This window comes from Myotis daubentonii, chromosome 2 (genome assembly GCF_963259705.1).
Source record: "Myotis daubentonii chromosome 2, mMyoDau2.1, whole genome shotgun sequence".
NCBI classification, from domain to species: Eukaryota; Metazoa; Chordata; class Mammalia; order Chiroptera; family Vespertilionidae; genus Myotis; species Myotis daubentonii.
Genome location: NC_081841.1, coordinates 41,586,746 through 41,602,972, shown reverse-complemented (window position 1 = coordinate 41,602,972; position 16,227 = coordinate 41,586,746). Strand labels below are relative to the sequence as shown.

At 44.7% G+C, this 16,227-nt stretch overlaps 1 protein-coding gene across 3 annotated transcripts in view; it reads left to right on the top strand.

The window, feature by feature from the left end:
- The window catches only part of CPNE8 (copine 8), a 191,837-nt gene that overhangs the window by 58,873 nt on the left and 116,737 nt on the right, over positions 1-16,227 (top strand). The gene's annotated exons all lie outside the window — the stretch shown is intronic.

Sequence of the window (16,227 nt, the reverse complement as noted above, 5' to 3'; positions counted from 1 at the left end):
AGTTAATTGCAGAAAGTCATCTCTTTGGAAGTCATGTATGGAGGGGTCTCTCTTTTCCGCGTCCAACGCGGCTAGAGAGTGGTCCGGTTCTTTGAGTAGGGGCGGCTGGGGATTGAGAAAATGAAGGAAAGAGACAGAATGCAAAGATGGAAGAAAAAAGCTGGGACCGGGTGGTACCGCTGTCCTCTTCTGATGGAGAGACAGAGACCCAGAACCAAACAGCATGTTTATTTTATACCCCCAATACCAGGAAGTTGCACCAAAGGTCAAGACAAAGGAGATTATTTGCATTCTTGTAATGTCAGTTCTGGGTGGGCCTGAGTCCTATTCATTCCTGGTGCTTGGCTGGATTTACATACTAAAACCCACTCCTCAGCACCTGAGCAAAAGTGAAGGTCAAGCTGAGGACACTTATGCTTTTTTGGCAAAATGCATATCCAGGACATGATTCTGCCCTGGATTCAGCTGACAATTTATTAAAGAAATGCCCATGTGCCTTCCCAGGGGCCCTCTACAGCCATGTTTCTCATTCAGTTATCATTTTTTTTATGAATCTTATTCCATTTCCTTGCCTGAATGGAAACTGAGCGCTAACTCTTAACATCTTCCTTCCCCTGTATTTCAGGGTCAGTCTTCCTTAACTTCTTTTTGTCTCACACACAGATTCTATTCATTCTAACAAAGACTTGTTTCTCTTCTGTCTTCTATACCTTCTGCTGTTACTGCTTTAGTTCAGATTCTCATCACCTTTGTCCTGGAATATTACATAGCCTCCTATAGTCCCTGTGGTTTATTTATCTTATATTTCAATGTTTTCTGTACATTTTTCTCTGTTTTCTTAAATGTATTTAGTAAGCCATACAAATTAGTTGATAGGAACCTGAGTTTATAAGTGGATGAATCATGTCAAAAGAGGAAAGAAAAGTGTTTTTGGGTTACTACAAGAATATTGTTAGAAATTAACATCAAAAGTCCTTTTTTATTTGAACACATCTGAGTACAGACTTTAGGCATAAGAGCATAGAACTCATTCAGCTCAAATGACTCAGGAAGCATTTGGAAGATCAGAGGAACCAATAAACAAGCTAAGTCTATTTCCTGAGAATACAGTTCTTTAAAAGCGCGGCTGTCTACCGGCCAATTTTGCAAAGTGAAATGAAAAGTGGAACCTTTTAGGAAATATTTCTAACTGCTTGGGCCTGCATGTGGAGCGCAGGCACTCAGCTTTTACAAAAGGAATTTGATAGCAAGAGAGACTCCTTAATAATAAAATAGTTTTCTTTTCTTTTTTTTTTTTTTTTTAAATATATTTTATTGATTTTTTACAGAGAGGAAGGGAGAGAGATAGAGAGTCAGAAACATCGATGAGAGAGAAACATCGATCAGCCGCCTCCTGCACATCCCCCACTGGGGATGTGCCCGCAACCCAGGTACATGCCCTTGACTGGAATCGAACCTGGGACCCTTCAGTCCGCAGGCCGACGCTCTATCCACTGAGCCAAACCGGTTTTGGCAATAGTTTTCTTTTTCATTCTCATTTCTGATAATTTTGAAAGAAACCCCTCTGAGAATGACTTTATTTGGTTTCTAGAACTTAAAGATCTTGGGTCTTAAATTTGGGGTACTATTAGGGAAAATGGAAATATAGGGCTGTACCTTAGATTTCTGACATTGTAAATGAACAGTTGGTAAGTTGATAAAGGATCAGTATAAATTTAATTGATACTATTGATGATGCAGAAGTTTTTAGTAGAGAAACAGTATGATCCAGGCTGACTTGTGAAATCTGGAACATATTCCTTTAGAGGATCTATCCATTTTATGATTCTCTGAGGAAATTACTTCACTAAAATATTATCCCCCAAAGTGTTATATACTGTGAACAAAATCTGACATTTTGTTCAGCAGCTTTGTTCTCTAGTTGCTGTTCAACCCACTCATCTTAATGCCATTAGCAGAACTACATGGCATGCTTTCATTTGCATAATTGCATCAGCCAAATTATTAATGAAAAGTTTAATAACAGGCCCATAATTGGTGTATCTAAGATTCTGCTTGGTGTTCTGAATCAGATGACAATGCAACTGTACTTGGTGCACTAAATTTTCATACCCATGAGGCAATCCAAAATGCATGTATCCATTTGGTTAACCTCTGAAGGTACCCACTAAAATTTTTGTTTTAAGTGTGTTTATGGCTCACTGGATCATTGTGGCCACAAAACAACAACCTTCAGTTAAGGTGGGTATGGTCTTTACTATATTTTCTATATGTTATCTATATAAACCCTCACATGCAGAACAGTTATATTTGAAAATTTTATTTGAAAGTTAATTGTTTGGGTCATGAACTGCATTTTCTCATAGGAGCAAGATTTTTTCATTAGAATAAAAGACCTCTTAAATAATAAATAATTGAACTGAATTCCAATGTATGATCATACAATCTGGCAAACAATCATATGTTCTAGACAGCATTCTAGTGCTGAGGAATATAGCAGTCAATAAGAAAAACATGTCCATGTTCTAAAATAGCTTACATTTTTGGAATTGGGTAGGTGGAGTGGGCAGATTTATTCAATAGAAATAAATGTAAATTAATGGTTAATATAACTTACTTTTTATAGCACTTATATTAATAAGATAGTGATACTGAGAGAGAATGACTGATGGAACCCATTAACTAGAAGCTTAGGTTTCTCTCAACCAGGCAGCATGATTCTGCATCAGTTCTCACCCTAGGACCATATAAAAGAGAAGTAGGAAACTATTGAAAGTTGAGGGGGAAAGTATTCCAGGCAGAAGAAACAGCAGTGCAAAGACCTTGATTCAGGAAAAAGTTTGGAGAATTGGAGTGACTGAAAGATAGCCACCGTCTCTAGAGTACTGTGAATGACGAGGAGAGCTGAATAAAGTAGTTTGGAAAGGTACACAGGATTCCGATGATGTGGAGATTTGTAGGCCATGGTTAAAAACAAGTTTGGTATTTTTTTCATGGATTTCACTGGAGGAGGATGAGATCTTATGGATACATTTAAATAATGACTGGAAGCTGAAGTGAGAATGGGGTAAGGAAGCCAGACTGGAGTTAAGGAGACTATTGGTGGAGGTCTGAGGGGATGTGATTGCTGATTGGCCCACAAGCTGGACCCAGGCAATCAGGCTCCTCTCCCACCCCCTCCCTGCCCCTGGCCTTCAAATGTTTGTTCTGCCCCATAGCTGGAGCCATTTCAAGAACACATTCTTGAGAGAGTAATGTGTTGTTAGACTGTTTGGACTGAATACATGACAGAACCCCATTAAGGCCTCTATATAAACTTTTGAGATTTTGGAGGGCAGAGGTAGTAACCAACTTGTTTTTCGGCTCCCCAAGACAAGTCTGGTGTGTAAGTTCCCTGGCTTATTAAAACTGTCACTACCAGTATGGAGTGGTCTGCCTCTTTCTTTGGTCTCGTCTTGCTTTTTGTGTTAGGGGGCAGTTTTCGATTTCACCCAGAGAACTCCCATAATTGGGAACCAACAGAGACCAGTTAAAGACTGTTGCAGGTTGGCTAGGTGCACATGTGGTGGGTATAGCCCTTTTAGTGGTAAGAAGTGATCAGATATGCCCTGACCAGTTTGGCTCAGTGGCTAGAGCATCGGCCTGCAGACTGAGGGGTCCCAGGTTCGATTCCGGTCGGGGGCATGTGCCTTGGTTCTGGGCACATCCCCAGTGGGGGGGGTGTGTGGGGCAGCTGATCGATGTTTCTCTCTCATCGATGTTTCTAGCTCTCTTTCCCTCTCCCTTCCTCTCTGTAAAAAAATCAATAATAAAAAAAGAAGTGATCAGATTTGGAATATATTTTGTTGTTGTGTTTTCTGATGAATTAGATAGCAGGTATGAAGATAAGAGAAGTAAGAATGACTACTAGGTTAATGGTGAGAGCACCTGGATAAATGGTGATACAGTTTTTTTGCAGTGGGATCCATTGGGAAGGAAGAGATTGAGAAGATGGAAGTGAGGATAGTGAAATCAGTGGTTAGGGCAGATTTATATTGTTTGAGACTACAATAGAATCCAACTGGAGATACTGATGAGGCCATGACTGGAGACTAGAGATATAGACTTGGTAGCTATCAACCTATAAACTTGAACTCAATAAAGTTATTGAATAAAATTATAAATGGAGAAGAGGGGAGGATAGAGGGGAACTTCAGCACTTAGAACTTTGGTGGAAGATTACCAAAATTATCAACTTAAAAGGCGGGGGAGGACATGTCACTTTCCAGTTCAAACTCTCCAATGGTTTTCCTCCACACCTATGAGGGAATTCATGGTCTATCATGGGCCCTCAGTTCCCTCCTCTCCTTCCATTCTCTTTTTTGCTCATTCTCCACTAGACCCACTGTCTCTCCTGCTTTTCCTTGAACACCCCAAGTATATTCTTATCTCTGGGCATTTGTTCTTGCTTTTTCTCCTACCTGGAATGATTTTATCCCCAATATTCACCTGGTTCTCTCCCTCCCATTGTTCAGATTTCTATTAAATTGCTAACTGAGAGCATTGTCTGTCTGCCTAGTATCCTCTGATGACTCTTCAATAGTAACTTTCTTTTCCTATGTAGCATACTGTCTGGCCCTTATTAGATGATGAGAGCTAGCCTTATAAGCTATATTCAAGCTAAAGAATTGATGACTGATACTCTATTAGTGGATTATGTTTCCATTTGCATTTTCAGTAGGGCCTTGTAGATCTCTCTTAGACTTTGAGACAGAGATAGGGACAATGCCTGAGGTATGTTTGATGATAGTATTTTCAGCACTTATTAAGTTACTAGAGGCCCGGTGCACAAAAATTTGTGCACTCGGGGTTGGGAGAGGAGGTCCCTCAGCCTGGCCTGTGCCCTCTCACAGTCTGGGACCCATCAGCAGATAATGACCTGCTGGCTTAGGCCTACTCTCGGGTGGCAGAGGGCAGGCCCAATCCCTAGGTGCAGCCCCTGGTCGGGCTCAGAGCAGGGCCAATTGGGGAGTTGGGGCGCCGCCCCCTGTCATGCACAGAGCAGGGTGGATTGGGAGGTTGCGATGCCACCCTCAGTCACGCTCAGGGTAGGGCCGATTGGGGGGTCGGGGCACCGCCCCCTGTCACACTCAAGGCAGGGTCCATAGGGAGGTTGCAGTGCCACTCCTGTCATGCACAGAGCAGGGCCCATCAGGGGGGTTGGGGCTCTGTACCCTGTCACACACAGAGCAGGGCCGATCAGAGGGTTGGGGCTCCGCACCCTGTCACACTGATCCTGGTGCTGGGAGGCCTCGCTGCTCTGCTGATCCCAGGGCCAGGATGCCTCTCGGCTCCCCTGATCCCTGGCCTGGAGGCCTCTCGGCTGCTGATAACCATGGCCTGTAGGCCTCTCGGCTCCGCTGATAACTGGGGCCTGGAGGCCTCTCGGCTCCGCTGATCTCTAGCCAGGAGGACTCTAGGCTGCTGATAACCTGGCTGGGAGGCCTCTCGACTCTGCTGATCACCTGGGCTGGGAGGCCTCTCAGCTCCGCTGATCGCGGGGCCTCCGACTCCGCTGATCACGGGCCTGGAGCGGGCCGGGAGGCCTCTTGGCTGATCACCGGGGCCGGGAGGCCTCTGGACTCCGCTGATCATCGGGGCTGGGAGGCCTCTCGGCTCCGCTGATCACCTGGGCTGGGAGGCCTCTCGACTCTGCTGATCACCTGGGCTGGGAGGCCTCTCGGCTCCGCTGATCACCTGGACTCCGCTGATCACCGTGGCTGGGAGGCCTCTTGGCTCCGCTGATCTCGGGGCCTGTGACTCCGCTGATCGCGGGCTGGGAGGCCTCTCGGCTCCGCTGATCACCGGGGCTGGGAGGCCTCTCGACTCCGCTGGTCACCTGGGCTGGGAGGCCTCTCGGATCCACTGATCGCGGGGCCGGGAGGCCTCTCGGCTCGGATGATAACCGGGGCTGGGGGGCCTCTAGGCTCTGCTGATCGCGGGGCTGGGCCGACTCTCGCCTCCCTGATTGCGGGGCTGGGCCGACTCTGGCCTCCGCTGATCACCGGGCCGGGAGGCCTCTGGACTCCGCTGATCACCGGGGTCGGGAGGCCTCTCTGATCCGCTGATCACCGGGGCCGGGAGGCCTCTCGGCTCCGCTGATCCCAGGCCCTGAGGCCTCTCTGCCCTGCTGCTTCAGGGCTGTTTGGCTTCGCTCTGCTTGGAGCCTGAGTATGCAAATTAACCGCCATCTTTTAGCTTCTATAATTGAAACATTGTATCTTTTGGAGTTGTTGCTTCAGGAGCTCAGAGCCCCCCAGCTGCGGGGATCCTTGACTTTCTCCATCGCTGGGGCAACCAAGCCTCCTATTCTCAGCTGCCTGGCTGCCAGCCGCCATCTTGGCTGACAGTTAATTTGCATATCTCACTGATTAGCCAATGAAAAAGGTATCGGTCGTACGCCAATTACCATTTTTCTCTTTTATTAGTATAGGATATTAGGTAGGATTGTTTATATGTAAAACTGGCTCTTACTCAGGACTTAGTATTTAATAATGATTTTGTTCTATAGTTGTTATATTTAATATTATCCCATGTAATAATAGACAAACATGGTAATTAACCGTACCTCCGAAACGCTTCCCATAGGCTAATCAGGGCAATATGCAAATTAACTGCCAACCAAGATGGCGGCCGGCAGCCAGGCAGCTGAAGCGAACAGGAGGCTTGCTTGCTCCAGTGAAGGAGGAAGCCAAGGTTCCCCGCCTGCCACTGCCGGCCTCTGAGCTTGTGCTCTAAGAAACAATGTTGCAATTATAGAACCTAAACAAACCCCAGAAACCTGCTTTCAGCCGTCAGAGCTGGAGCGAGCAGGACCTAAACAATGTTGCAATTATAGAACCCAAACAAACCCTAGATTCCTGCTTTCAGCAGCAGAGGCCTCAAGCTGGAGCCAAGCCTCAGAGCTAAAGCTGGCTCTCAGCTCCAGTGACAGCCATAAAAGGTAAATAAATCCCAGAATAATAAAAAAAGAAAGAAAAAAAGGAGAGGCTGGGAGCTTCAGTCTCCTGCCAGCCTGAAAACGACCCTCATCCCCTCACCCAGACTGGCCAGGCACCCCAGTGGGGACCCCCGCCCTGAAGCAACAAGATGGTGGCTAATTTGCATACTGAAGGCAGGCGGCAGCGCTTGAGGCTGTCGGTGGTCTGGGACCCGGATCCATGTCCTGGTGGGCGGGGGGCAGTGCTTGAGGCTGTCCGCAGTCCGGACCCGGATCCATGACCTGGTGGGCGGGGGGCACTGTGGAAGGCTGTCCGCTGTTATGGGACCTGAATCTGTGACCCTGCCTGGCAGGGGGCAGCGCGGGAGTCTGTCCACTGTCCCGGGACCCGGATCTGTGACCCTGCCAGGCAGGGGGCAGTGCTTGAAGCTGTCCGCGGTCTGGGACCCAGATCTGTGACCTGGCAGGTGGGGGGAGTGCTTGAGGCTGTCCGCGGTCCCAGGACCTGAATCTGTGACCCTGCAGGGCGGGGGGAGTGCTTGAGGCTGTCCGTGGTCCCACGACCTGAATCTGTGACCCTGCAGGGCGGGGGGCAGTGCCTGAGGCTGTCTGCGATCCCGGGACCCGGATCCGTGACCCTTCCCGGCAGGGTGGCAGCTCGCACAGGGGTGGATCGGCCGGGGTTGGGCAGGGCAGGACACCTGGCTTCCACCCAGCCCCAGTCACTCTGGGCAGGTGAGCAGCACAGAGAGCCTCTGGACAGGGGAGGCAGTCTGGCGGAGGGCGGCCTGTACTCCCCACATTGCGGTGGTGACAGCTGTGAGTGTGCCAAGCGGAGCCTGCAGGCTGAGCTGAAGTAGCGCCTGCAGGCCATCAGCGCCCAGGAGTGGCTGCACAAGTCTCGCCTCCTGGCCCAGAAGGTGCAGGATCGCAGGGACAGCCACCGTGGCAGGCCAGACTGACGTCCTCCTGGCCGCACCACGGGGGTTTGCGGATCTGCAAAGCCAGAGGCCTTCGGTGTGCACATCCCCCCCTGGCATGCGAATATCCCCCAGCACACTGTCACCCTCCCACGCCTGCAACAGTTGCAAACCAAGGTGTGCACAAGTTCCCCCCGCCTCTCCACCGCACTTCCATCGACCCAGAATGCCTAACACCCCCACAGGATGTGCACACATCCCCTCTGATGTGCTCACGCCCTTTGGAGAGTGTCTGGGTGTTCTAGGTGCTGAGGGTGAGCGCCTGTGAGATGACAGAGAGAGGGTGGAGTGGTGATACCCTGTTCCCACAGAGGCCAGCGCAGCTATGAGATCACCTCTGGGGGGTTAATGCAGGTGCTGAGGCAGGAGCAGATGCAGACAGACACACCTGGTGGGCGTGGGCAGCCCTCTCTGAGGTGCCTTCGGTCAGCATTCAAGATCAAGAACCCAGAGGTGGAGAGGAATTCCGTCCTCTCAGTGAAACAGTGGGATAGACGGGGTGACTGTAGAGAAGGAATGTGCACTTTGGGTGCCAGCACCCATGAGCGAAGGCTGCCCTGACTGAGCCTCACTTGCTTGGGGCCTAGCGCACTCTTGCCAGGCAAGGGTGGCAGGACGTGCTTTTCCGAATTAATGAGAGAAAAATGTTGATTCTCCTGCTGCCCACGAAGGTGGAAAGTGAAGTGGGGAGACATGTGGGGAATGATCGAGGTTCCCTGTCTGGGGGTTCCAAATCTGCTGTTGGTTTCTTTCACCGCTGACTAGAGATATAAAGGGTGTCCCCCCAAAATGTATACACACTTTGAATACCTACTAATTCCAATGGTTTTAAGCATAAGAAAGAAACAACAATGGAGCTGTTATCTGTTAAAAGTGTGGGCACAAACAGGTAGTTGGACATTCCCTGAGGGTCCTCAGATTGGAGAGGGTGAAGGCCAGACTGAGTGGCCCTTCCCCCACACCCCCACCCCAGTGCACGAATTTCGTGCACCGGGCTACAAGTTTTTTCATAATGATTTAATATGTTTCATAGTATTTAATAATAATATTTAGTAAGTTTTTCTAGTTGTTTGGCCTATTGATTTGTCTTGCCATGTTTATATAGTGAGAATATTTACTTATTTTCTGTTAGCATGTTACATTTCTCATTTATTTATTAATGAGTATCAGTATTCTACAAACATGATGTGCCTCCTTAAAGTAAATATTTTCTATAAATTTGTTATATTTTTGGATTATATAGTTTTATTTTAAAATCTATTCATATTATATAGTTAGCAAGTGTTAAATATATATGTTGTGGATAATTTTTAAAAAATTGCTTAATTTAGATCAATGGCCACTTACTCATTGTTGAAAGCTTAAATTTCATTCAACTGCCTTATTTAACTGCCTTTATTTGGACTCTTAGCAAACAAAAAATATTTTGAAAATTAACAATTATCCTGGGGGAAAATAAATAAATTAAGCTTTAGAAAATAATTTTAAAATTGTACTTATAATTTAACTACTGATGTCTGAGTAGAAATTTTTATGAATCTTGAATGTAGAATTAGCATTTTGATTTGTAAACCAATCTATTCATTAAAAAGAAAATTCTTGCTTGAAAACAAAAGCTTTTATAGTAATGCTAAAATGTGACATCTTTTTTCTACTAAAATGTTGAATCCAATTGTTTCATATTAAGGTTGCCTTATTCTCCAAACAATATATACATGTGCTAACAACCATTAAGTTAGTATGAGTCATTACTAAAGTAAAGAAGCACTTTTTTTGATTATTAGGAATTGTTGCTATATTAATACATAGTGCATAATATAACAAAGTCACATCCTGATCTTTATAGTTGATATGATTTGTATGAATTAATTAAATAACAAAGTAAGTCAGCAATATTAGCAGGGAGTGCCAATAATGAAATAGTAGTAGATAATAACCGTAAAATTTAAAAGGCAATAGAAACTTTCCTCACCAATTTTTTTTTCTTACTTGGTTAAAATATTGTAAAAGCAAGACATTTTGTATAACTTGTTCTCTCTTGCTCTTACTGGCACAGTGTGACTGTGTTTAGAATCAGTATAATGAACACAAGGTAGAAGGAATTAATGGAAGCAAATCATGACTCTATCTTATCAAGAAATTGATTAACTCCTGGATAGTTGACTGCACCCAATTACTGTGCTGTATTAAAACTAGCTATCAATAGCCTAGTCAATGCCTCTTAATTTAAATTATTTATTAATTAGAGATATCATATTTCAGGTGTTCATTAGACCACTTTATAAAACAAGAAAGCCATTTAAAGATCAGCATTGTAGACATTTTAGGAGAAAGATACCATGCTATTGAATACTTATGAAATTGTTAATGATGATGCAAGTGATAAATTGCAGGCATTAGTTTGCTTTCTAATAGTATAGAAATCATAAATTTCACTTTCCATTATTGCCTCCTGGTTTATTATACCAGTGGTTTAAAAAAACTGTCCTTTTTTCATATATATATATATATATTAGAGGCCCGGTGCAAAAAATTTGTCCATGGGTCGCTAGTCCTGGCTGGCGATCAGGGCTGATCGGGGCCAGGCCAATCAGGGCCGGACCTGAGAGGAGGCGACGGTCACTGGGCCGGGCATTGAAGGAGCAGACACCCAACGCCGACTCTGCCATTGTTGGCACCCCACAACTGTGCAGTTCCCCCCCACCCCCCACTTCTCCTTCCCTTGTCGCCAGCAGCTGGGTGGCAGACCGATTGGGGCCTGCTGGCCGGGGGGAGGGTTGGGGTACAGGAGGTTGGCCACCAGCCCCGAGGAGGGTGCTGGCCCTTGGCCCCTCTGGGAAAGGAGCCACATCTGCTGCCACCCACCCCTGGTTCCTTGTCCCAGCCTGGGGGCCAGGGGAGGGACTGGGAGGTTGGCTGGCTGGGGGAGGTTGGCTGTGGGAATTCACTGACCATCAGGGAGCAGTTCCTGCATTGAGCATCTGTCCCCTGGTGGTCAGTGCATGTCATAGCGACTGATTGTTCTGGTCATTTAGGCTTTTATATATATAGACTAGTGGTCTGGTGCACGAAATTCCTGCATGGGGGTGGTTCCCTCAGCCCAGCCTGCACTCTCTCCAATTGGGGACCCCTTGGGGGATGTCCGACTGCCGGCAGTTGGACATCCCTCTTGCAATCTGGGACCGCTGGCTCCTAACTGCCTCTGCCTGCCTGCCTGCCTGATCACCCCTAACCTCTCTGTCTGCCTGCCTGATTGCCCCTAACTGCTTCTGCCTGCCTGCCTGATTGCCCCTAACTGCCCCTGCCTGCCTACCTGATTGCCCCTAACTGCCCTGCCTGCCTGCCTGCCTGATTGCCCCCAACTGCCCTCCCCTGCCAGCCTGGTTGCCCCCAACTTCCCTCCTCTGCTGGCCTGATCTCCCCCCCAATAGCCCTGCCCTGCTGGCCTGATCTTGCTCCCAACAACCCTCCCCTGCCGGCCTGGTCACCCCTAACTGCCCCCCCTGCCAGCCTGGTCACCCCTCAATACCCTCCTGCTGGCCTGGTTGCCCCCAGCTGCCCCCCTCTGCCGGCCTGGTCACCCCTGACTGCCATGCTGCCAGCCTGGTCTCCCTTCACTGCCCCCCTGCCGCCCTGGTCACCCCCGACTGCCCTCCTGTCGGCCTGCTCGCCCCCAACTGTACCCCCTGCCAGCCTGGTAACCCCACACAGCCTGCTGTTCAGTCGTTTTGTCGCCCCTCAGTAACCACCCTGCCGGCCTGGTCACCCCACGCAGCCTGCTGTTTGGTCATCCATCCAGTTGTTTTGGTCGTGATGGCCCCTGGCTTTTTATATATTAGGATATTAGTTAAGATATTAGATCAAGTTGGTGTATAAGACACATTTGGATTTTATTATTTATTTATTTATATTTTTATTAATTTCAGAGAGGAAGGGCGAGGGAGAGAGAGTTAGGAACATCAATGATGAGAGAGAGAGAGAGAGAGAGAGAGAGAGAGAGAGTCATTGATCAGCTGCCTCCTGCAATGGGGGTCTGGCTGCAACCCAGGATGTGCCCTGACTGGAAATTGAACTGTGACATCTTGGCTAATAGGTCGATGCTCAACCACCGAGCTATGCCACCCGGGCCGGGTTTTATAATTACACTCACTCAAAATAAGCATTTATATTGACCATGAGTGTAAAGTAGTTTTAGAAAAGAAATATATTTTTTTATTCAGATAATTGTAGTGTATCTCGTGTACTGGCATCTAGTAGTAAGTGATACATTTTGAGTATATGGTAATATTCTTTTAACCCCAGGGAAGTAGGGAGAAGAGGGGAATATATTTTTTAGACACTTACCATGTTCCAAGTCTCTGTTCTAAGTGCTTTACATATATTATCTTATTTAGTCCTCTCAACAATATAATATGTAGGTATTATTATCTTTTTAAAAATATATTTTATTGATTTTTTTACAGTGAGGAAGGGAGAGGGATAGAGAGTTAGAAACATCGATGAGAGAGAAACATCGATCAGCTGCCTCCTGCACACTCCCTACTGGGGATGTGCCCGCAACCAAAGTACATGCCCTTGACCGGAATCGAACCTGGGATCCTTGAGTCCGCAGGCTGACGCTCTATCCTCTGAGCCAAACCGATTAGGGCTAGGTATTATTTATTATGTCTATTTTATAGAGTAGGATACTGATGCATAGAGACATTAGTAAATGGTCAGCCAGAATATAAACACAGGTAATACAGTATAGATCCTCATAATTCTCACTGTCAAGGAATATGTTATACTGCTTTGCTATGTACAAAAATATATGTAAAAGATCTTTTTAAAATAACATATAGGAGTCATTAAAACTGGTAACTAGCAAGTGAGCAAAGAGACCAATAAACAACACCAGTTTATTTAAAAGGCAAAGTGTATTACCTCTTAATATGTGTAGAATTATTAAAGCACATAGAATTAATGTAATTTTTATGAACATAGAGAAGTAGCTACATTATATAAAATGTAAATGCATAGAATTGATCAGTAACTATTGCTACAAAGGAAATAATAAAGTAATAATTTTGAAGAAATTAGAATATTACCCTCCTTTATACAGTTATGCAGTTAAAGTAGATATTCCCCTGAATATTAACAGGGGAGAGAAAAGAAACATAAATGTATGTAATAATTAGCTGGAATCTGATGCTATAGCAATGCTTCCCTGGATTTTGAGCTGTGTTATCTATAATAATAAAAGGATAATATGCTAATTAGACCAGACATCCTTCGGGACGACCTTCTGGATGAAGCCAGGGCTGCGAGGGAAGCCCGGGTCCCGGGTGCCAGAGGGAAGCTGGTGCCAGCAGCCGGGGGAAGGAAGACCTACTGTTGCACGAATTTCGTGCATTGGGCCTCTAATAATAATAAAACTAGATTATATTGGTATTGGAATAATGCAAACACTCCCTCTGATTTGCTAATATTGTTAACTACCTGTGCAATGCACAGCTCATATTATTGTTATCATGCTTTGCATTGCTGTGCTGTATGCCTCTTGTCTCCACTTCTCACAGTAGTTCTTTCCGTTTTAACCAGCATATGAGATTCAGGGCAACATGTGGATGCTTTTCACAGAGTGATATAATGCATCCAATATGTAATAGCAGTATGGTTTATGTACATCTACACTAATTTCAAAATTAAGTTCTATCTATGTATTATTTAGATTATAACGTAAAAATTAACTCAACAAATATTTATTGATCTCATGATCAGTTTGGGAAAAACCCAAGAGTTAATAGGATTAAATACTTTGAAGTTTTTCTCAACTCACAACCACCCCAGACTACATTTGGTCTATGTGTGTGAGCTGGGGAAAGGTACCTAGATTTATTACTGGAAATACTAATATGACTATAGTATAATGACTCATAAACTGGAAAAAAAACACCACAGTAAGAGATAATAACGCAGTTCATGTTATATACCTAGATTTTATTTTTATATTTATCTAACTACAGTCTGTCTAAGAATATCCATTATAGGACACTAATTATATTACTAATATTGTGTAAATGCATAGGGCATGTGAGCCATTGAGATGACCAAAGAATGGGTTCAGTGTTGACAAATGTTATATTCTGATCTTTGCATTTTGAGTAGTAAATCTGTTCCTTGATAGGGAATACACTAGCAGAGACAGTGTAAAACAACTACAAAAATGCCATAAATATTTAGGGACAAAGTGTGCACTAACTATGAAGATAATGTGTGTAGGTGCATTCTATATCTTTTTTTGCACATTTTATTCATTTTATTATTTTAATTTCCGTTTTGTGTCCAGCAATGGTGATATTTGTCTGTTCATTGTTTGATAGTAGTATGTGTCTCCTCGGATATTGATAATATGCTCAAGACTTCCGTTTTATTTTCTTTGATAACTACAGCACAGAATAACTTTTACTCAGACATGTTAGTTCATTGGCCAGAACCCTTTAATATGTAGCATGTGCAGCTTCCCATCAATATCAGTATCTCTGGAAAGGAATTCTGGATCCCTCATATGTGATTTTTGCTGCTCATTCAGAAGAGCAATGATAGATTCCAAATCTTTAGTATTTAGCCCTAACTATATGCAGTGAGTCTTAGAAAAATTTAGGGTTGCTTAAAAAACCCAGAAACATTTTTGAAGTCTAGTTTGAAAATGGAAAAAGACATAGAATTACTAAGAATATTTAATTTAGATATGTGACAGCTTTACCTTACATACTTTTTACCTATTTGAAAGCAAAATTTTAGATGATTTGCAACTTTATGAAGGTATTGTCATTCCGTCAGCCATCACGTTCCAGGTCCAGATTATTTTCTGTCTCTCCCTCTCGATACTGTACCCCCTCCCCACAATGTACAAGTACAGTTTACACCAAATCCCGTCACTTTTCTGTGCACTGTTCCCTACTATTTTCTACAACTTCAGTTTGATCCTTAACACTATGCTTATTAATTACTATCGCCTTCTGATTGATCTGGCTTCCAGAGTTTTCCTCCCTCCTCAGTCCATTCTGCAAGCTGGTACCTAAATAATCTTCAGAATGCTTCTGATTTTCCTAAGGCAAACTTTTTTTTTTTTTTTTGGCCTGGCCAAGGGACCCTCCACAGTCTTGCTCTTCATCTTCATTTCTGCCTTTTAATTTGGACCCAGTCTTTCCTCATTATGGATGTGCCTATAGCTCTGATCTGTTCTCTAGGACTAGAGTGGCCAGCTTTCTCCTCTCCATGATCTTATTCTTACCTGGCTCTCAAGTCTTACTTCCTTTGGGAAAATAGCTCCCTGACTAGCCTAGCCTACAGTGGTCTTTTTTTCTCACATGGTCCTTAGAGCACCCTTCCTTCACTTCCCTACTTTTTTTTTTTTTTTAACTGAATTACATTGTTTTTACTTTTGTGGCTTGTTAGTCATTTAAAATTTTTATTTAGTAAAACCTAAAACAACATTTTGTTCGCTGTCATTCTTTTTCCCCTCTTTTCTGGAGCTTTGTCTGGCCCCAGTCACTGCACAAATTTGGGGAGATCGCCCACTTGTTCCTTTAGGGCAGATCGCAGTTACATACGGGCTCAACTAGAAAGTGGCTCTGCCTAAACCATCTCCATATTTCTTGCCCGAAATATCCAGATGATGTTGGAGCCCTTATTTTGTTGGCATGTGAAGCTGCATTGCATTTATGATATTTAACTTCTTAGGCAGCATATCCACGTAGAATATGAGTTAGCTCTGACTTTGCTGCTTAGGGACTGCTTAAAACATGGGTACATCAGCCTCCTAGAAGTTTAGTTTCTTTTTATGTGAAATGAAGTATTAATAACAGGTCTTGCATTTTGAAAATTAAAATCATCGAGTGTACTTTAATGAACTTTATAGTGTTTTATACTTAACCCAGTTTCAGGCACTTACATATGTACTAACATCAACTCATGCAGTAAACTGATTGAACCCTCAAAACAAATTTGTGAGGGGGGCTAATACATGTTAGAGAAGAGGAAACTGGTGAGAAATCATGTGCACAGTCACAGGTAGTGGAAGTGATACTGGAAAGACACGTGGCAGTGTGGCTCCGGGACCGGCTGTAGCCAGGACCTCTCTGTAAGTGGCGCTGGAACTGTTAGCCACCACTGCTCTGTGCGTTCCCACTTTGCCTCCTCAGCCAAAAGCTTAGCAGATTCAGAGACATCCAAAGGCAAGCCAATGGTGACTTCAAATCTTGGAACTTTTTCCCATTTCCATTT